The sequence below is a fragment of the Cucumis melo genome, chromosome 6, assembly GCF_025177605.1.
Source record: "Cucumis melo cultivar AY chromosome 6, USDA_Cmelo_AY_1.0, whole genome shotgun sequence".
NCBI lineage: Eukaryota > Viridiplantae > Streptophyta > Magnoliopsida > Cucurbitales > Cucurbitaceae > Cucumis > Cucumis melo.
The window spans coordinates 33,897,077-33,921,261 of NC_066862.1; the positions used below are offsets into that span (position 1 = coordinate 33,897,077).

Sequence of the window (24,185 nt, forward strand, 5' to 3'; positions counted from 1 at the left end):
TTGGGGTGAGGGACAATTGATTGGTCAAAGAAGATGGGGAGAATAAACTCTATATTTTGTTTAGGGGTACTTTTGGAATTAAAGAAAATTCATTAACGTTATTTTACCTTTATTTTAGGTGATGAATAATTTTTAATTATTATTTCCATATTTTCAATATTAATAAAATTGATGACTTGGATCTTATTTTGCCACCTAGTGCAATTTCCCATAATTAAAAAACACCAATAAAATGGGGGAGAATAATGTGACACCATTTGTCTAGGCACCTATGTCACGTATTTGTTTGTGAAGTAATTTGATATTCTAACTTTCTTAGTGCTATAAATCCTCTAGACCGTTAAATTAACGTTCAAATTCTATTTTGGTTTCTAAATTTTGTATCTTATTCTATTTTTATTCTATGACTTTAAAAAACGTATGCCTTAGTCTTTAAATTTTTAAAGGAGCTTATTTTGATATTTGTTATTAGAATTTTGTTAATTCTTTAACGAAATAACACTACTACAAAAATTGGTTTACTTGACGTTAATACAATGTCAAGTAAACCTATTCTTGACGTTTTAAAAAGCGTCAAGTGATCGACTGTCAAGTATAGTCTCATTACTTGACACTAAAAAACCGTCAAGTATTATATTTTTTGACATCATTTTCGCGTCAAGTAAGATATTACACTTGACGCTTTGTACGTGTCATGTAAGATAGTATACTTGGAACATTTTACGTGTCAAGTAAGATAATATATTTGACTCTATTTACGTGTCAAGTAAGATAGTATACTTTACTTTTCTTTTGTCAAGTAAGATAATATACTTTTCTTTTTATATGTCAAATAAGGCAATATAGTTGACACTTTTTACATTTCTCATATCCCATTTCCTGTATTACATTCATTCAAATAAAGACAGATTTATCAACAAAATAAACTCTCCAATCAACAATAATTTCATTCCTCAACAGAAAGTCATGTGTACATAATTTACAATAATATTATACAAGTAGTATGACTATTCATGTTTCTCCACAAACTACTCTCAATTTACAAAGATAAATAAAATCACTAAAACATTAAGTCATGTTCTGATCCTCAATAATTATGTCTTTCCGATTGTTAAAGCTTCATGAAGCTTCATAGTAAGTTTCATCAAATAATTCTTGAAGTAACAACCTACAATAGAATTTATCAAGTTTTAGCATAAAAGAAAAAAACATTGATCATCAATTATCTAAGGGAAAAAAATCAAGACATTGATCATCAATTATCTAAGGAAAAAAATCAAGACATACCTGTGGTAATAGAGAAGTCTGATATTCGATAAAAGAGGAAGATCCCGAGAATTCCAATATTCAATCTTAACCTCTCCATGAACGCAATACCATTATAAGATTACTTCTTATGATACATATTTGATGGAGACTCTACAAAGACAAACATCATCATTTGATCAACATAAGTCTTTCATTTATCGGATTCCTTCAACCATCCATCAAGTAGAATCGTTGTTGTATCTATGTAGAAAAATAGTAATTCTAAACAAAAGGTAATAAAATCACAGCATAACTATCCCTTCAACTCGGAATATATTAGCAATATATATTCTGTCGTGGAGTTGTATACTCTCAGCATTAGAACAAATGGCAATTAAATAAGCATTCCTGCGAATATTTTAGCAACGAAGAAGCAACTCTAATTCATTGTGCTATAGGCATTAATTAAACACTAATAATCATACAAATACAATACAATGAAACTCCATGCCAGGCTAAAAATCATCAAAATACTAAGCTCAATCAAAAGTTAAAAGGGCTAAATACGTTCATTTTAACAATCCAACAAATACAACGTGTAATTAGAGTTGTAAAAAAAAAAAAGGAAAAAAAAAAACCTTCAATGGTATCACTTAGGGTCTTGAATCCTAATCCAATACTCTTCCAGAAACGGTTCCCGCCCTTTCTAGGTCTCTTCCCTTTTGTAGTCGTTTTAGAGCTATTTTGTTATCCAAAAAGAACAATAATCATAAACATGAAATAAAACAATGATTACGATAAATAGAACAAAAAATCAAATGAACAACGAAAAGAACATTTCAACTGGTTTACCAAAGAAACACTTTAGGTTGCTTCAAAAAGGCCTTCAAAAAGGTCATTATATACAACTACAAATTCAGAATTAGTTCAAGTGAGTCATATATACCAAATGTAAACTACATAACAGCCCAATAGGTACAGTTTTCGTTATGTATTGTTTCATAAAGGAAAAAGATACTGTTGTGTTCTGTAATATTAAGAACATTGATAACAATTAGTATCTACTAGTAAAATTTATTTTTAAACAAGGAGGCTGTGTTTTTAATAAACCGAGATTTGGAGAGTAGCATAGCAGCAACAAATTTTGAAATTTGTCCATCACATTCAAACTTTACAATCCCAATAAAAAAATATATCAACATTTCAGTCAAAATCATATTCAAATGTAGATAAGTAGCATCTCTATCATAGAAGTTCTAAACAAACGTTCATAAGAGGAGAAGAGAAATACCAACGAATAAAACAAACTATTGCGAAGGTGAAGATCCGAGAATCGCGTGGGTTGTGTGTCACTGTGATGTGATGAGAATCGTTGTCTGTTGTGCATCTGTGCGTCGCTGTGATGAGATTCGAGAGAATCCACTACTAGAAAAAGAGTCTTTCTTGACAAATTTTGAAAAAAACGTCAAGGAAAGGGTGATTTAAAAGAAAACCCTAAAGAATTTTGAAGAAAAGGTGGAGGGTAGTCAATTTTCAGCTTTCTTGACGGTTTTGAAACGTCAAGTAATATGCATTTTTTTCTTGACGTTTTAAAATCGTCAAGTATTATTTATTAAATTCGACATTCCTGATATTTTTTAAACGCCAAATGATATATACTTATCCTTGACGTTTTAAAAACGTCAAGTAATATCGATAAAATTTTTGACGTTTTAAAACGTCAAGAATTTTTATGAAAAGGCGGAGGGGAGTAATTTTTCAAATTTCTTGACATTTTTTAAACATCAAGTAAGATACTTTTCCTTAACATTTTAAAAACGTCAAGAATTACTAAATAATTAAAAAATAATAATAACTTAATTTAAAAAAAAAACCTAATTTTTCCCTTTATTTTTACTTTTTCCCTTTCCCTCCACACAAAACCCCAATTTCCCTCTTCCTTTCTGACAACCCACACAATCCCAAACTCACTTATCAAGAACGTCACCGACCCAAACGACGTCGAACGTCACCGAACGCCGCCAACGCCTCTCGTGCTCATCTATCCCCAATGTCGCCGAACATCGAACGTTAAACGCTAACTTCCATCTGAATGTCGAACGCCTAACGCGAACGCGAACGCCGTTCCCCTTCTATTTTGTTGTCTTTGTTGTTTGTTAGACTAATTGATTTGATTACTTTTGTTGGGTTCTTAGACAAATTGAAAATAGCCAACTAAGGGAAATGAGAAATGGGATTGACCTTTACCAAGCTCTTCAGTACGCTTTTTGTAAAGAAGGAGATGCGGATTTTGATGATTGGTCTTGATGCTGCTGGAAAGACCACAATCTTGTAATAGCTCAAGCTCGGAGAAATTGTCACAACTATTCCTACAATGGGTATGCTCTTTGATTACTAACCCTTTTTTCATGAAATGTCGAGTTTGATGGAACAAAAACATTAGAGATGACATGTACAGTGGAAGAATTAGATCGTGCTTTTCTCTATATGCATATGCATCTATACGATTTAGAAAGTAACATGCAATTACTACACGATAGACCTAAACGAAGAGTATAAAAGGTAAACGATGAGCTTACCTTTGTAGTTCACAACTTCTTCTTTGTTCCAAAAAATATTTCTCTGCCTGAAGATCACGAGCAATGGACAACCACTAAGTTGACCTACTAATCTCAGGACCAAGAACCGAGTTGTGGGACTTTTTTTGTGAAGAAAATCGTTTAGAGAGAAGGTAGGTGGTTAGGTATATCATTTAGGTAATCTTTTTCAGAAAACATCATCACTTCTCATTCTGTAATGAGAAGTTTATATATCAAAATTACATGCAAATTGCATGCAATTTATTTCATATAAACTCAACACCTAATTAATCCATTAACTCTTTAATAGAATTAATGGCTTCTAATTCACAATAAGCTGCCACATTACCCACTAACTTTTAGTTAATCAAGAAATTAGTCAAAAGGCCAATTTGGTCATTTGACCAATTAAGTCAAAGTCAAATTTTGACTTTTCTTAGTCAAAAGTCAACTTTTTAACTTTTTGCTATTTTACCCGTCTTGACTAATTCTAACCTCCTGAGTATGAATTCGGATTCATTTTTCTAAAATTTAAATCATATTTGAATATAAATTCCGGTCAAAGTTTTGAGTTTTTAAAGTCAAAAATCAACTTTTGACTTTTACAACTTTAACCATTTCAAAACTTTTCAAGCTTCTAAATATGAATCTATATTCATATTTATTTAAATCATATTTAAACACAAAGCTTAAAGTTTATATCTACCGACTTATATCTTATATACTTGTCGGTTTCTCTCTCTTTTCCTAATTCGAACAATTTGAATTATTCCAACATATTGTTCTTAGTTGAATCCATATGAGCTAGTAGGGGAACCTAATAGACCTATAGATCATGGACTCCAACGGTTCGAGATTAACTGGCTAAACTCTTTTAGATCAAGCTTAATCAACATTCATTAACTAATGAGTCATTCCACTAAAGACTCATAGTTGCACTCTTCTTACTATAGATATATTTCTGTCCACCTGATATAACCACGATGAGTAAGTTGATCCTTCACAGGTTGTTCGTTATCTTTGATGGGCCAAAATACCGTTTTACCCCCGAGATTACATCTTGCTCCTTAAGACCCACTGATCCACTATTGAACAATTGGTTTAAGGTCCGACCTATAAACCTGAATCTTTCTCGGGTCAAAATACCGTTTTACCCCCGAGATTTCGTGGTTCTAGTCTTATGCAACCATTTACATAGGATGCCCCCACTCCCATGTCTCTACATGAACGATTCAGGATTACATTGTTTGTACTAACTACGGAGCGGGCCGCATCTATAGTGTTTTTCCATAATAAGGCACCCAACCTTATTCATACACTATAGACTATTTGGGCTATTAACTCAAACTTAATCCATGTTTATGTCTTTACATAAAATTCAAGTATATTGACAAACTCATTAAAATAGCCTCGAGACCTTAATACTTATTGGTTTTAAGATTATAGTATTCAATAATAAAGTTTATTGAATCAAATAACAAAGTACGAGTTTTAGGACATAAATTCCAACAAACTACCACTTGGACTAAAACTCCAAGTAAGTTAGAATTTTATAATGAGAGAAGAGTATATAAATGAGTACAATAGACATAAATATATAAACTAGGGCATAATACCAATAAGTCTCCCACTTGTCCTAGTTTACAAACCTTGTAGACCTAAACCATGTACGTGGCTCTCAAACACTTTAGTCGTAAGAGCTTTTGTAAACGGATTAACCATGTTATGCTCGTAGGAGATTTTTGTTACTGTAATATCTCCTCAATGTACGATTTCTCTGATAAGATGGTACTTTCGTTCAATGTGCTTTCCTCATTTATGACTTCTAGGTTCTCGTGAATTTGCAACTGCACCATTATTATCACAATATAAGGTGATTGACAGATATATATTTGGAACAACTTCCAAATCTGTTAAGAACATTTTAAGCCATATTATTTCCTTTGTTGCTTCACAGGCAGCTACATATTCAGCTTCCATAGTGGAGTCGCCAATACAAGATTGTTTTATGCTTCTCCACACTACTGCTCCTCCATTTAGAGTGAAAACTGATCCCGATGTAGACTTTCTAGCATCTTTGCGAAAAGGATTTCATGGTTCCAGTCTTATGCAAACCATTTACATAGGAGACCCCCACTCCCATGTCTCTACATGAACAATTCAGGATTACATCGTTTGTACTAACTACGGAGCGGGCCGCATCCATAGTGTTTTTCTAGAATAAGGCGTCCAACCTTATTCATACACTATAGACTGTTTGGACTATTAACTCGAACTTAATCCATGTTTATGTCTCTACATAAGTTCAAGTATATTGACACTTAGTAAAATAGCCTCGGGACCTTAATACTTATTGATTTTAACATTATAGCATTCAATAATAAACTTTATTGAATCAAAAAACAAAGTACGAATTTTAGAACATAAATTCCAACAGAGTTTTTATTGCTTAATTTGTATTATTGTCATTCATTTATGAAATTCCTACGATGGTGTTTGTTGTAATCTCTTGGTCTTTTGCCGCCGGGCCGAGTAGTGGGAAGAGGGGTGGTTTTATTTTGGGGATTTGAATTCTTTGGTTTTGCCATGATTTGTGAAGAGAGAGTGAGTGTTAGTTTGTTTTATATGAAGCACTGTTGAAGTATAACAATGGAGGATATGAGAAAACAGAGGAGAGTTGAAGGTTTTTGTAGGAAATTTTGTCGGGTCGCTCTTTGTGAAAAAGATTTTCTTTTCTAATTCAAATTTGAACAAAAAATAGTGTTATTAAGTATTAATTAGTGGACGCTAATGAGTGAGCATTTTAAGTCAAGTGAAAAAGAAAAGTTTAGTGATCTTATATTAATTATCTATTAGATATTTATTAGAATTTTTCTTTTCATACCTATTCTCTCCAACACGGGTGAGCATTAATGATCGAAATCCAATTTCATACCAAACCTCTACCTAACTTACTATAGTTGGTTTAGTAATGTTTAAATCAATCGGTCGATATAAACCTTTGAATTTTTTATTAAGTAGTGTGAGAGTGGGTTTTGGTTCATAAAGGGTTCCCTAAAATAAGCATTAAATCATATAATGGGTAACATATAGCCCAAAAGAAATTAAAAGTTATATTGGGAGCGATGTTGAAGCTTAATTAAGACTCCTAGCTTATTAAATAAAGAGTTTCTTGGAGGGATGGTATACCAAAAAGCTTCTTCTTTACTCCCTCTTTAATTGTTTTGGTTTTGCTTGCATATATCAAAACTGAATGCTTAAATGGAGGGTGTTAGGATGATCTAAAGAAAAAACATATCTGACGAGAACGTCTACGAAGTTTGAACTACATATTGCAAAAACAACGAAGAAATTACAATTGAAATTCCCACCAAAATGATCTTTACTCTCCTAACGTGCTCAACTTCTCTTATTTATAATTAAGACACCACTAGTTAATTACCCACAATACCTGTAATTAATATCATACTAATTTACCTTTTGAAGTAGATAAAATATACTTCTTAGATGTTCTACAATTTCATTCTCCATCTCATACATGTCAAGCATTGGTATTTTAATTACTCCATTATTCTAATTTGTTGTTTTTATAGTGTCCGCTACAAGTCGAGAGCACCGAGTGTGGATACTATGTCATGAAGTTTATGAGAGAAATTATAAATAGGGGAGCGTTGTCATCTCGGATTCGGTATGTTATATATCAAAATATTTCTTTTAATTTGTGGGTATAATAATTTTCATGAATACTAATTCATTTATCTTGCATGTTTACAGATTGATAAACCATACTCACAGGCCAAGTTAGATGAGGTACCGGTTGAATTGGCTGATTTTTTGGGTTCGTACATTTGATCTACAACTTATTTGTGATTCTGAAGCAGAAAACTTTTTTTTTATGGCTGATTTTTTGAATTGTTCATATAGAGGGGGTTGATTGATATACTTTTGAGACTTTGTTATGGTTTAGGGTTTAGGTGAATTGTTCATATGTATGGGGGTTGCCATTATGAAACTTTATGTATGGAGATGATATACTTTTGGGCTAAATTAGTTAATTAGATGATGTTTAGTTGAATTCTTGGAAATCTGATGGAATTGTTTATATTGGTTTTGTAAATGATATGAATATGATGCAAAGTTTTGGAAATGATATGAATAGATGATGTTGAGTTGCGATTTGATCATGAATATTGTCGTTTATATATATTTAAAATGGATCAATTGTTGGACCAATATACAGGATCAATGAGAGCATAATACAGGAATAAAAATGTAAATAAATTAAAATTAAAAAAATATAAAAAAATGTTTGACGGTTTTAAAATGTCATGAACAATAGCTTTCTTGACGGTTGTAAAATGTCATAAATAACGACATTCTTGACGATTTTAAAATGTCATAAATATTCGTATTATTGACGATTTCTATCATGCATACTCACATTCTTGACGGTTCTAAACTGTCATTCACACTTATACTTTTGACGGTTCTAAACTTTCATGAAAAATTGAATACTTGACAGTCATAAACTATCAACGTTCATTATTTTTGACGTTTTTACCAACCGTCAAGAACTTTGTCTTTCTTGACACTAGATTCAATGTCGATTTTAAAACCGTCAAGAATAATCATTCTTGATAGTTTAAAATCATCAAGAGAGTTTGTTTTTGTAGTAGTCATCAGAATGCCAAAGTTCGAAAGTCTGTGTCACTGTATGTCTGTGTGAGTTCGAAAATGGAGAGAATCGCGTGTGTGGTCGGCAGCTGGTATAGATAGATCGATGATGGATGGAGATACAGTCGCGTGACCAGTCGGTCTGTGGAGATGGAGACACGTGACCAGTCGACTGTGGAGATGTAGACGTGTGACCAGTCGTTTTTGGGGTGATCAACATTTTTTGGGAGAGCGGCATTTTGTCTGCGGTGGAGATGAAAAGAAGTGGGAAGATCGGTGCTTTTGGGTGTGTGAGGGTTTTTGGGGGAGAAAGTGGGAGATGAAAAGGTTTTGGAGGGAAAGTGTACGTATAAAGTAAATTTAACAAAATAATTTACTTTAATAAATTTCTTTACTAAATAAGTTTTAATAAGTTTATTCTAATAAGTTTATTTAATGAAAGGATGGAAATAAAAAGTATTTTTATATCTTTTATTTTTATATTTTTATACTTGACATTTTCAAAACATTTTTAAAACTTGTCAAATAAAAATGTTAACTATACTTGACGTTATTTTCACGTCAAGTAAATGTTAACTATACTTGACGCAAAACAAACGTCAAGTAAAATCTCCATTATACTTGACATGAACCCAAACATCAAGTAAAAGCTAACGTAAAATAATTTAAAAATTTTGGTAAAAATTTTGTTTTATTCAAATTATATTTTCGTGTCAAGTAAATGTTTGTTATATACTTGACACGAATTAAACGTCAAGTATAATCTCCCTTATACTTGATGCAAAAAAATTGTCAAGTAAAAGCTAACGTAAAATAGTTCGAAAAATTATGTGAAAATTATGTGAAAACTCCGGTTTTTTGAGACTATACTTGACGTTTTTTTCTCTAAAATGGTCAAAAAAACGTCAAGTATGTAAAAGTAGCTAGTGTCAAGTAAAGTAGATTTTATAGTAGTGTAATGATATGACTTTCAATATTTGGAAGACTACACTCTAGATTCATCTTATTAATTAAATGGATAAATAACCAAGAAAGCTTATTAATTTATTTTGTTAATTGTTTATGCAAACAGAAGAACATAATCAATACCCTTGAATGAAATAAACCAAAAATTAATTTTGTTATTTTTTCTTTAAAACTCAAGTCTCCCACACTCCTTCATCGGCTTCGACACCCTTTATATTTTTATTTTTATTTCTATTTTATAATTTAAATTTTGAAGCAAATCATAAGAATATTTAGCATAGTAAAAATAATAAAATAGAATTCACATACTGGTGTGAGCAAGGTAAAATAAAACTAAAAAAATTAAATTAAGAACAATTCATATAGTAAATTAAACTCTACGAAATTGCAAATAAATATTCATAATTAATCAATTTAATTTATACGATAAATATAAAGTCTAATCGTCCAAATATAAAAGTCAGATTAACATTTCGTCGAAGAGATAATGAAATCCTAATGACAATGACTTTATAAAAATTGAGAACTAAAACATTGAACACAAAAATAATGGCTATTGTTCACAAATTAAAGAAATAATTTGATGAAGTGGTTGGAATCTTCCGAATTTAAATCTTACAATGTCTGTGGGATGATCTTGTTGTTGAGTATCTACTTCATTTCTTGGTAAATAATATATATTTATATTTTAGGACTATTGTTTTCAAATAAGGTAAAATGAACTTATTCACAAATACAAGTAACATTTTGTTGATAGACCGGAATATCTTGTTACAGTTTGTTGAAGATTTTGTCTAAAAGATATTATGAGTTTATTCTTTTAAAAAATAAGATAATTAAAGGATAAAAAGGATTTTATCTAAAAGATATTATGAGATTATTCTTTTAAAAGATAAGATAATTAAAGGATAAAAGATCCTCCTTTATTTTAGGAATCTTGCTAATTATCTTTGAAGAAATAAGATTTATACATATAAATCTTATATGTATAAATAGGACTTTCGAATAAAAGGTTCGGTAGTGGAAAAATATTAAAAAGATCATTCACGATTGAAGTTTAACGAAGAATTGATTGCAGAAGCTACATGAACGAAAAGGCAGTATGATGTTATGTCTATAAGATCAACATGTTGATCTAAGTTGATATTGTTGATGAGTAACGGAAAGGACGAGACAGTAGTTTGCGCGATCACAGTAATCTTTAGAAGTATATAAAGATATCGTCGAAGACATTCACTCATGCATTAAGGGGGAGCCTAAAGTCAGACATCATTGAGGAGAGTTACTCATGCATTCAGGGGGAGCCTGAAGTCTGAAGCCGAGACACATGTTATATAGTCATATAGTTGAACAGCGTACAGATGCTATATCGATGTATATTGACTAAAGTGAATCTTAATAAAATTACTCATCAAGGCTGTGCACATCTCCCGAGACATAGGCAACATTGGCCGAACTGGGTTACCAAAGTTTTTTTATGTTATTCTCTTCTGTTGTCCCTCTAGCTATTACAACTGTTATTAGCTTTAGTATTAACTGAAGGTTTAATTGATTATCTCACTGTTTTTTCAATTGGTATCAAAGCGGGTTATTAAATCATGGAGATAATCAGAGAAGGACTATCAGCTTCTCGTCCTCCTGTCTTAGATGGTAAAAACTACTCATATTGGAAACCTCGAATGATATTCTTCATTAAGACGTTAGATGGAAAAGCCTGGAGAGCTCTTGTGTCAGGTTATAATCCTCCTATGATTACCGTGAATGGTGTTTCGATTCCAAAACCTGAAGTTGATTGGACTGATGCTGAAGAGCAAGCTTCTGTTGGGAATGGCAGAGAACTTAACACGATATTTAATGGTGTTGATCTGAACGTTTACAAGTTAATAAATTCTTGCAGTACAGCCAAAGAAGCCTGAAAAACCTTGGAGGTAGCATATGAAGGTACTTCTAAAGTAAAGATCTCAAGATTACAGTTGATAACGTCTAAGTTTGAGGCATTAAGAATGACTGAGGATGAATCAATGTCTGATTACAAGAAGAGAGTGCTTGAAATCACAAAATACAAGACTCTAAAATAGTGCAGAAAGTACTTCGATCCTTGCCCAGGAAATTTGATATGAAAGTTACTGCCATTGAGGAAGCTCATGATATTACAACGCTGAAACTTGATGAATTGTTTGGTTCGTTGCTTACGTTTGAGATGGCCACTGCTGATAGAGAAAGTAAGAAAGGCAAAGGAATTGCTTTTAAATCCACACATGTAAGTGAGGAGGCTGTAAGTGACACTGAAGCAAACATGAACGAATCAATAGACCTCCTGATCAAACTATTTTCTAATGTGGTCAAGAAATTCAAAAACTTGAGTACCACAAGATCAAATGCTCAAAATCTAATTAACTGTCAAAGAAAAGATGGTGAGAACAATACGAGAAGGTTTAATGAAAATTCAAACAGGAGAAATAGTGAGTATGGACGAAAAAAAAAAGAGGGCGAAGGAAGAGTTTTCAAATGTAGAGAATGTGAGAGAGTTGGCCATTATCAGGCTGAATTTTCTACGTTTTTAAGAAGACAAAAGAAAAACTTTCATAAACATTTTCGTGATACATTGTTAGATCAGGACACTAATGATAATGAAGAAGATAATGGCATGAATGCATTCACTGTACACATTACAAAATCTGATTCTAATGATGAAAGTGAAAGTTCTGAAGAAAATTATGATAATGAGATGACATTTGAGCAACTCAAAGTACTGTGGGAAGAAGATACTGAAGCCAGAGCAATACAAAAAGAAAGAATTCAAGACCTTATGGAAGAAAATGAACGATTAATGTCTGTCATATCATCTTTAAAGCTGAAATTGAAAGAAGTTCAGAAAGACTACGATCAGATGATAAAATTTGTGAAGATGTTAAATTCAGGAACTGAAAATTTAGACTTAATACTAAATTCAGGACAGACTAGTTCAAGTAAATATGGTCTTGGTTTTGATGCTTCAGAGAGAAGTATTAAACCTACAACTGAAACAAAGTTTATTCCTACTTTAGTAAAAGACGAAACTGAAACAGTTCCTACAATGACAGTTGTTAATCCTCCAGCTAAAACTACAAGATGGACTTGTTATTACTGTGGTAAATAAGGTCATATCAGAGCATTTTGTTTTAAACTACAAAGAGACAAATGGTGGCAGCGGGAAGCAGAGTATGGTTTAAAGCATAAATCAACTTTTAAAAATTCGAACAAAGGAAAAAGAAGTCATATGGTATGGAGAGTTAAATCGTCCGAACACTGCAATATTGCCTTTACAATAGTTCAATCTTCAACTGATACTTGGTATCTTGATAGCGGTTGTTCTAAACACATGACTGGAAATCGATCCTTCTTTTTGGAACTAAAAGAATGTATATCTGGACATGTTATGCTTGGAGATGGTACAAAAGGAAGAATCCTTGTAAAAGGAAATATTGAGAAATATAATCTACCATGTCTAAATGATGTACGATATGTTGAAGGGCTTAAGGAAAACCTAATTAGTGACAGTCAACTATGTGATCAAGGTTATACTGTTAATTTTAGCAAGGAAAAATGCATTGACTGATATTAATAAAAATATTCTTATGAGTGACACCAGACAGATTGATAACTGCTATCACTGGGTGTCTAATAATAATCATTCATGTCATTTATCGAAAGAAGATCATATGCATTGCTAATGAAGTGAATTATTCATATGAACATCACTCATGTTTGAGTATTATGGATTTTTAGGAATCACTGTGGCGGCAAGCTCTCAGTCTTTGCATCTATCTATTGATGTTTTGGCTTCTGTCTTATCTCGATGAACTTTTTCAGTTTGGCTAGTGAATGAGATTTCTGATGTATCTCTTAGTGTTAAATATGTCATACTCCATAAGATTGACTTTACAAACTGGTTTCCTTCGTCTCATGCTTCCAGTGCAGTTGATCAATCTGAAGAGTAGACATTCTTTTATGGAGGAGAAGAGTTTTATGCAAAAAGTTTTTTTAGATGGGCCACCTAAAGAAGATGTTAAATTTTGTTGTTTTTGTGGAGCTTATATGATTATTATTAATGTTGATTGAAGAGTTTTGTGAAGATTTTGTTTTTGATGGATTAAAGGGTTTGTGGTAGATGTGCTTATTCTGTTTTGGGTCAAAGGAGTAGTATATTTTGTTTCTATGATGTGCCCTACGTTTTTATGCTTCTAGTGATGTTGTTTCTGGTGATGTATGTTTTGACTTCTGCAATGGCTTCAGTTTTGACTACTGTCAGTTTGATGGCGTTTGTTGAGCTCTTATTGATACATGCCTCTTGAAGTCTCTGCATCTCAAGATGGTTTTCTATCGATTATTTGATTTCCTATTGATGATATTTTTTTTGGGGCATCTAGTTGAACATAAAAATAATTCCTCTCTTTTTGACAAAAGAGGGGAGTTTATTTGGATTTTTGTCAAAACGAATTAATGAGATTCAAAAGAAGGTTAAAAGGATATTTGTTTTAAAAGATAAAACATAAAAGATAAAAGATCTTCCTCATAAATAGGAATCTTTTATCTATATCTTTTAAAGAAGATCTCGAAGATTTAATAGAGTGGTTATGTATTATGCTTGGAATGGTGTGAGTATTACTGAATATTCAATTTGTAACTCCAAAAGATGATTGTGTTGCTGAATGTTCAATGTTAATATTCTGAAGTTATTTCTGTTGAAGTTGTGTAGTTTAGATGTTGGATATCCTGAAGTTGTTTCTGTTGAAGCTATGCAGTTTAAATGTTGTTTTGAAGTCTGTTGCAGGCTAATATCTTGAAGCTGTTTATGTTGCTGTTTCTGTTGAAGTTGTGTATTTCATATGCTGTTTTAAATATTGGCTACAAGGTAGAGAAATGAAATGATGGTTGTGTTGATCTGCTGTGTTAATTATGTGGTTGAATATGGATGTTTGCTGACTGTTCTTTTATGAAAAGTCTCTGTGATCATTATCTTGAACCAAAAAAGGAATTCCTTTTAGACAAAAGGGGGATTTTGTTGAAGATTTTGTCTAAAAAATATTATGAGATTATTCTTTTAAAAGATAAGATAATTAAAGGATAAAACATCCTCCTTTATTTTAGGAATCTTGCTAATTATCTTTGAAGAAATAAGATTTATACATATAAATCTTATATTTATGTATAAATCTTATATGTATAAATAGGACTTTCGAATAAAGGGTTCGGTAGTGGAAAAATATTAAAAAGATATCATTCACGGTAGGAACGAAAAGGCAGTATGATGTTATGTCTATAAGATCAACATGTTGATCTAAGTTGATATTGTTGATGAGTAATGAAAAGGACGAGACAGTGGTTTGCGTGATCACAATAATCTTTAGAAGTATATAAAGATATCGTCGAAGACATTCACTTATGCATTCAGAGGGAGCCTGAAGTCTGAAGCCGAGACACCTGTTATGTAGTCATATAGTTAAGCAGCGTACAGATGCTGTATCGATGTATATTGACTAAAGTGAATCTTAATAAAATTACTTATTAGGGTTGTGCACAGCTCCGCAGACGTTTTTATGTTATTCTCTTTTGCTGTCCCTCTAGCTATTACAATTTTTATTAGCTTTAGTATTAACTGAAGGTTTAATTGATTATCTCACTATTTTTTCACCGTTGAAAATATTTTTAACAATTTTATGGTTTAAAACAATTACCCTCTATTTTATGATAGAATTTAGATTTCAACCAAGACAAACGGTCAATGTATGGCGTTTCTTTTCCCATAGGATCAATCAATCCATTTATTTTGCATTATGTAAAAATAGTTCTTTCTTTCTTAATCTTCGTGTTATTTTGGTTCCTAGTTTGTTTACCTCTTTACTTTGATTTAATTTTTGCTTCTTGATCCAACTTTCGTGAAGCTTGGGAGATAAATATAACTCATAATTAATAATAAGTGTTGAATCAAGGAGTACGAATTCGTATAAAATATCGTGCAATCTAAAACTAGAATTTAATCATATTTTTCCAAACAACTCACTAGAATAGTCATCCTTTGTAGATGCTAAAGATATTTTTTTAAACAAAGTCACAAAATGGGAATTGGAACTAGGAAAAGCATCTAATCATCTCAACTAAGTTGACACAATTGAGCACTCTCTAACCCCTCCAACCCACACGTAAGGTAAATTCATTGCCACAAATGAGTTTGTACAAATAAGGAGAGAGGAAAGAGAAAAGTCTTTCGATTAAAGATTAATCAAGGATGAGAAATAAAATTTAGTACCAGATGAAGAGAGATAGGTCTCCAATAAGAAGCAAAACATAAAAGTAAACATGCAAAGTCAAACTGTTCAACTAATAAAAAGAAAAGACTAGTATATCAATCAAACCCAAGAATTCAAAAATTGACATCATCAGATAAAAAAAGAGAACTCAATAGCTTTGTTCTTTTTAGAAGCTAAAGATATTTGAAAATATGAGTAAGTTAGAGGGTTCTATAGGTTTTCTCTTGGATTTGTTCTGATCTTTCCTCTTTAAAATGTAGCAGCATTTATTTAGGTGGCCTTCCTTTTCACAATAATTGCATCTAATTTTTTGTTTGCCCTTGTTGTCTTCAATTAGCACGGTTATTTATAGTCTTTTGAGTGACCATTTTTTTCCTTTCACAAACAACGTAACCCTACAGCTATACACTGTTCTTTTAACTTAATTCATGCCTTGCAACTCCATTTCTTTATGTCTGTTGATATTATAACATCCGGTTGATAGATTTTCTACGATATACTCGAGATTCTTCACATCTTTAATTTATTAGCTTCACGAGGAGAGTTAATTAAGTAGACAACACAAATGCGCCTCATTGTCATCACCGAGATTTTTAAATTCCGAAACTATCATTCGTATAACCATCCAGACTATCTCCTAATGACTTGGTAGAATCCATTTGCAATGTGAAAAAGTTCCTCCTCAGATACGTTTTATTTAATACATTAGTTGACTGTTATTATTAATGGCAAGATTTGAGCAACATGCTAGACAACATGTAAACAACAAATATTGGGACTACTACTGTATCAACCAAATATTCTTTCCACATTTGCAGATATTGTGTAGCATTGATTCTCCAGAATATTTTTAGCTTTTGTTCTGCTGCAAATAATGTTTATTAATTTTCTTCAAAAATATTTTCCATAGCTACCATATTTATATTGTGTATGATAGTTCATAAATCAGGCCCAACATGATTTAGGGTAATTTAAAAGGTAGCAATTTTTAGAATAATTATTAAGTATGTAACAATATTTTAAAAAAATTGCAAAGATAGCAAAGTATAGACTTCTATCTATCGTTGATAGATCCTTATGGTTTATCAGACCAACATTTACTACAAGATCTATCAATGATAAACTCCTATCATTGATAGATTTTGACAGATTTTGCTATATTTGCAATTTTTTTAAAATGTTGCTATATACTTAGTTATTTTGAATATAATTGATACATTTACAACTATCTCCATGATTTAAACATCACACAAGCCCATTCTTCAATTTAACCTAAATTCAACAAACTAAATGTCTACAACAAATGGTTGAATCTTCCTAGCGTAGATACAGCAGCAAATCTGAACAATGAAGAATAATCAATCTTGGCGTTGCTCATTTGGAAAGTTCTTCCACAAATTTGTTCCTAATCTTGTGCAATCGTTTAATGTAAATTTTCTTATCATTTATTTGTAGTAACTCATTCATGTATCCCTTATTATTCCTTTTCTTTTAGCCTCTACGTTCGGTGTATAAAAGAGAAAGAAGATCACTCTAGATAATTCATTTTATTAAAAGAATAGTATACCAAAAATTCTTTTACTGTTTGACCATAAGAATTTTTCTCTTTCAATCTCGTTCATTTTAGAGTTTGCTGTCTTATCAAAAAAAGTGTATACTTGAACGTTTAGAGTTTAGGTTTTGTCCGAACCTCAACATTGATATATTGATAGTGAAAATCTTTGTATTTGTCGTTGAGACTACTGTTTCGATAGCCATTGTAGAACTTGAGAGGAGTGATATCGTATTTAGGAGAGCCTAAATATAATGAATGCAAGGGTATCTAGCTTTTAGGGGAATCTAAATATATTATATTGAAGGGATTTCATACAAAGCTTGAAGAAACATATTGTGAACGTGAGGGAGCTCAAGCTCTCGTTGTAATTGATAAACTCTTTATATATAATAAAGTTTTGTTCCACCGGACACACTGCCGCCAGATTTAAGTGATTTTACACCGACCTGAGTATCAATTCTTGTGTCATTATTTTTTTATCCGCGTGTTTTTGTAACTGCGATCTTGTCGGATATATTGTTGTGACATTGTGTTTGACATTGCATCCGCTGTCAGAATATCTTTGGTGACAAATAATTCTTCAAGCTTAGGAAGTTTCTTGACAGTTACCTGCGTCGTAGCAAACTATCACTTAGGTTGAGAACAGAAGTTCCGTAGATGACAAGCTCCGTATCCTCCTTTTCTTCTTGTGTGTGTGTGTGGATGGTTGGCAATTTGTCAAAATCTTGGATGGCTTTATCTAAGCATTTTGTTTTTCTATATAGCCTTAATCTTGCATTTCCAAAGGAAAAATCACCTTTTACCATTAAAATTTCCTGTTTTGATATTCTTACTGTCATATCTTGGTCGGTTTCTTAATTCTTGAAATTTAAGATTTGTTTCTTTCCTGCGTGGAATAAGCTCTGATACTAATTTGTTGGGCTTTTAAAATATTCACAAAAGCTAAAATGATGAAACTGATCCAAAATGGTTTCGAGAAAGATGCTGCAACTTGTGATAGCAATTAAATCGCGTGGTCCAAGAGTTTGTCACACACTCTAATTACTCGTTTTGTTACTTTCAATCTTTTATGTAGAAACCAGAAACTCTTTGGTTCTTCAATCACTCTATAATGATGATGCTTACAGAAGAAAGAAAAACACATGCAAGACTGGTGACACAAGAAAAAGAGGATATATAACGCAAGGAGTTAACGTGGTTCCGCGAATTAGTGCTTACACCCACATGAAGGAGCTCAATTCTTTAAGGAAATTTAAATGAATTACACGGTTCTCTTACTCTCTAAAGTTTTTTGGTCTCCTTTTATACATGGGTGGATTTAGTAACATAACGAGAGTTACTGAGAAAATATAAGTTCGTTTTTTTCTATACTTGTGAATGTGCATTTTCATTGTCATAATAAAATTCATTAAACATAGAATATAATTACTTGTTCCTTTTTTTTTTTTTTTATGTGATCTCTATAATTTTTCTAAAACTGTTCCATGACATTCAACCTTCTATAAATATTCAGTTGGCATTTTAAACCATAAGCACCTCGTAGAAAGGGTGTTAGAGGAGGATGTCTTATTAATCACTTAATCTATATGCTAACTTGACTCTCTTAAGAATAGAGTTGAATTAACAAGTAAACTTGAGATGAATAGCGTGTAGTATATTCTTTAACGTTTGAGGTTCAAATCTCTATACTCTATTTGATGTACTTAAATTTGAAAAGGAGGATACGGAGCTTGTCATCTACGGAACTTCTGTTCTCAACCTAAGTGATAGTTCTCAACCATAGTCTAACTTTTTTGCTTTTCTAAAGACAATTCAGTGTTCAATTTTACATTTCTATAACACATATTTTTGGTAGTATTAAAACCGATTAATAAACACTGATTTAAAATTACAAAATTACTTCCAAACATGCCTTATGTTTCATCAAAGAAAAGAGAGCAGATTTGGAATCAAACCTAACGACGGATGTTCATCATCAACAACCACGTTTTTTGCAGGCTAACACTACCAGCCAACAAATTAAACACCTGTGCGTCTCTTTCGTCGTTCCGCATAAAATGATTACATGCATCTACCACAAAATCCTCCCCTAGGCCTAAATAATTAATGAAATAGCTGCTTGCTGTCAGAGTTTTAATCGCAGTTACAACAGAAGCTGGAAGAACGTTGTCGTTGTTGTTCGACGTGTTTGTAACAAGAGAAAGATCAGGAACTTCACATCCCATAGCTTCTTTGAGTTCTTGAATGAGTTTTTTAGTTAAATGTTTCTTTGATGATAGCAATGAAAGGGAGGAAGAAGATGTATATTATATATTTATAGAGAGAGATTCAATGGGAAGCCTAAAATACATGGAAGAAACCTCTCCAATGGTTTATTTTTCTTTTATTTCTCAATCATTCCCAATGTAAACCCTTTATTAGTTCTATATCAAATAAATGAAGTTTAATAGTTCTATATCAAAGGTTGGTTTAGAAATTAAAGTGTGTATTTATAGTGTTTTTGGAAAAACTTTAATTTGTACATCATTCCCAAAAGTGCACAAAAATAAGTTTAGCCATTAATGGACAAATTAACTATTGAAAAATCAACTTCAATATTGTATTTTTCCAACATAAAACTTTTTTTAACAATAACCAGATCAAAAGTTTATTAAACGTAAAAACCAATGATTTTGAATTGAAGGAAATAATTAGGACAAAATGCAATTACTTTAGTCCCAGAAGTTTGTAAAAGAAGTTTCTAAATAGTGTTTAAGTTAATTTTACCCTTAGTTGACTAAGGATATGTGGGCAAATTTTAAATGAATTGTATTTTTTACTAATTTTATATTATTTTTCCTAAATGGGGTGGATAATTTCTCTTCGCTCTCCTTTCTACTTTCAGTTTTTCCCTTCTCTTCTCTTTCAAATTTCTCTCTTCCCTCATCATTCATCTTTCTGTAACATGGAGAAGAAGGTATCTCTCAAAGATATGCCCAAAAGAGCCTTCTACATGTACACCCCCTACACCAACATTAAGAGAAAGACTAATTAAACGACATGAAAAGAAAACGAGAGCAAAAAAATCTGGGAGAACAAAAAACAAAGATCTGGAAAAAGAAAAAGAAAGAAAATTGAAGAACTTGGCTAAGCCCAAACACTTTCAATTGTTTTCTTTTATTATTTTCTTTTATTTTCTCCCGAATCTTTATGCTATACCCATTCCTCCCTCTCATTCCTTATCTTTTAAGGCTTCGTCTCTTCAAAAAATTATCATCTCTAAAATTTGAACCCTAAATCCATATTGTATAATCAACTTCAATCAGATTAGAAATTGAGACACTTTACTATGATTCGAACTTAAAATTTAGCCCATGTCTTGAGACACATTTCCATCTTTCTAAGTTTCCTTTGCCAGAAATTAAGACAGTTTTCAAATCATGGTTACAATTTGTGGAGGGTTTGAAGTTCAAAGATCAGAACGTTTGCATAGAAGCCATGAAAAATAAGGAATAAAAGGAGAATAGTGTGGAAACGTGAAAGGGGAAGAAAGAAATAAAAAGTTAGAGAGAAAAGAGTTCTACCTAAACATTCTTTGATCATTATCGTTAGTTATTGTCTTCCCAAATTCTGTCATTAATGTCTTCCAAAATTATATAGCGTACATTATAAAAAATATCATTATCTTTTGATACTTTTAACCCTAACCTTAAAACCGTTGAACTTTGTTCCAAAACAACTTAAGAAAAATTTTACATTGAACTTCATAGATTTAAACTTTATATCTACTTATGAACAAATCTAAATATATACATGGAAAAAACATAAAATACAAAGATGCATCTTATATATATATACGAGGAAACCTTCGCCTCTTTCTTTATCAACCCGACCATGTGGGTGTGGCACATGTCAATCAGTACTTTTATTAAAAACGTAACATATAGGTCAATCAACGCTCACCACATGGCCAAGCTGTAAAAGATAGAAGCAGTCAAGCTAGCACCTTCGATTTACTTTATACACACAATATCCATATAGTCCTCGTCCTTCTTTCACCCCCACGCTTTCGGTTAATTTTCGTTCTTCATTTATGATAATTTTGTTAATCTTTACCTTCTATATTTATTCTCTTATTTTTTTAGATTATTGAATCACTTGAGTAACAAGATCTCAGACTTTTCCCACCACAAATTAAACAAATTAAGAGATCAAAGATTAAAATGAAAATTTTCCAATTTCAAAAGTATGATTTATACAAACCCATAGATATATAGAAAATTAAGAGGTAATAATTAGCATTGACTACAAAACATAAAAAATACTAATTAACAGCCACATAATCGTAAGACAGCATGAATAGCACAACCATCTCTTATGTTATAGTCTGATAGACTTCTTCCATCTTCAAGCAGCTTTCCAGCATAAATTAATATGACTTTGGTTGGAAAATATCCTTTCTTTTCATAGAGTTTAACTTTCAATTCGTCAATTGTGATGAACGTGGAAACCGAGAGTGATATCGTATTACCATCCATTGCAATCACGAAGATTTCACTTGGCTCTTGCCAAAGCTTCCTTCTCAACCATTTACTTCGTAAGTTTTCATTAATTGCTATAAACATTTTGGCATGCTTTCTCTTCTCAAGAAAATCAAAGGCTTCAAAAAGAAGATCTTCGTGGATGTCGGGTAATGCCTGCACAGCTTCAATGGCTGCTAATTTAATTGACATATCGCCATTATTGGTCAATGAAGTATACTGATCAGTTGCCATGGCTTCTTCCTCTTCCTCTATTTCACTTTTTAGTATTTTTTTTTTTTACTTGTTTAAATTTACGAGAGAGGAAGGGTTAGGGGAGAAGGTGTAAGAGATATGATATATATAGAGGAAAGAGAGTGGGAAGATGAAGGATCAAAGAAATAGGAAGAAGTGTCCCGATGCATGGTGCAAAACAAAACATTCAAAGAGGACTGATTTTAATTTTGTTTTCAAGTAATATCAATAAGAAGTTCATGAGTCTTTTAGTACTTGACTTCTCTCTTCCCTTGGGATTCTTTTAATTAAGTCCATTATATTAATTGAAATGCACAAATTTCAAGTTAAGTATGATAAAGTAAGGTTGTTTGTAATAAGAATTTGAAAAAAAAAAAAAAAAAAGTAAAAGGGAATTCTTATATGTAATTTACGATTTTTGAATCTAGGGTTCAGAGACTCAAAATTTGAAAATCACCATGGTTAAAGAGAATAGATCAGCAAAGAATGCAAAGAGAGAAAATCATGTGGTTTTATTATACACTAGTTTGAATGCAGGTTACTTAGATTTTTTATAATAAAATTTAAATTGTGATTTAGTTGTTATTTTATCATAATATTTTGATTCAATATTTAACTAAGTGTAATTAGTTAAATAATTGACTTGAAATAAAGTCATTTAAAAATAGTGCCTTAAACCATGTTTCAAGTTAATTTATAACAAATATGAGAAATATTTTGATATTTCAATTTGAATGTCATTTAAATTTTTTTAAAAAAGTTCTTTAAAAGAAAATAAATATTTTGAATATGAACATAGTTATAAAATTGAATTTAAATTTAAAACTGCTGACATTAAATCTAAGGTACAAAAAGACAAAAAGAAATATAAAAGTAAAATTAGATTTAAAATAGACATTATATTAGTTGATAATTCTTTGCTAAATTTTTATTATTCTTCTCCGTTCGATTTAAGTTAGAGACCTTCACACATCGTTAAATTTATGTTTAAATATAGGACGTTGGTATTTCAAATCATACTCCTCCCTTGAACTTGAACGACCCTCTCAATTTAAGTTATTTGGTCTTCTTGTTGTGATAATATCTAAGAAACAAAAAGAAAAAAAAAAAACAAAACAAAATAGCATGATATTAAGAAGAAGATATGCTCACATAAATACATAAAATAGATAATTAAAATAAATGAATCATACGGAAAAGAAATTAAGCAACCAAAGTTGAAGACTTAAAACTATCACTACAAGAAAAGTGGTTTTTCACGACACTTCTAAAGAAGAAAAATTGAGAGGAGAGAAGAAACAATTGTCATAATATGTGAAAATGCGCTTTTTTGGCGGGAAAAGACGTTGTTTTCGGATATTGTTTTCCGTGACAATTACTTGGTGTCATAAAAGGTATAGGATTTATTAATATAATTTATTAAAATAAAAAAACTTCAATTTTATTAAATTATTTAATTAAAACATAAAATCCATACTTTCTCAACCCCTCCCATTTTCACAATCTTCTACTTCCAGCCGCCTGTCTCAGCCTACTGTCGTCGTTCCGCGCGAGCAGTCGAATCTTCCGCCGACGTTCATCCTTCCACGCGAGCAGCCCAATCTTCCGCCAGTCATCCTTCACCGCACCCAACCCAATCTTCCGCGTCCAATTTGTCGGTCCTCCTTCCGTATACCCAGCCGAAGGTTCTGTGCAGCCCTAATTTCTGGAACGTCGGTCGTTTGCGCAACCCCAAACCCTCTTCCGTCGGTTATCCGTGCAGCCCCAAACCCTCTTCCGCGCAGCCCCGAATCTTCCACGTACCCAGGTTTTAATCCTTTCCCTCTTCACATTCTTGCCCTTATTTTGTTCCTTATTATCCTTCAATTTTTACCACTTTATTTAATTTTGGTTTTTTAACCACTAAACTCTCTATTTTAAACCATGAATTCACAATGTATAACAACTTAACAGTTGAATAACCACCGCTCAAAGGAGAATATCGAATATCAATTGTTTATTCTGAAATCAATTCTGATTTACATTTACGTGATTCACTTAGGGTGTGGTAGCTTTGTTCAAAAACAAATCGTTGAGGCACCTCTAGGATAGCTTACCTTTTTATATCCTAGGGTTACAC

General features: G+C 31.7%; 1 protein-coding gene across 1 annotated transcript in view; it reads right to left on the reverse strand.

The window, feature by feature from the left end:
* The window catches only part of LOC103501611 (polyubiquitin 4-like), a 127,502-nt gene that overhangs the window by 29,392 nt on the left and 73,925 nt on the right, over positions 1 to 24,185 (reverse strand). The window lies entirely within an intron of this gene.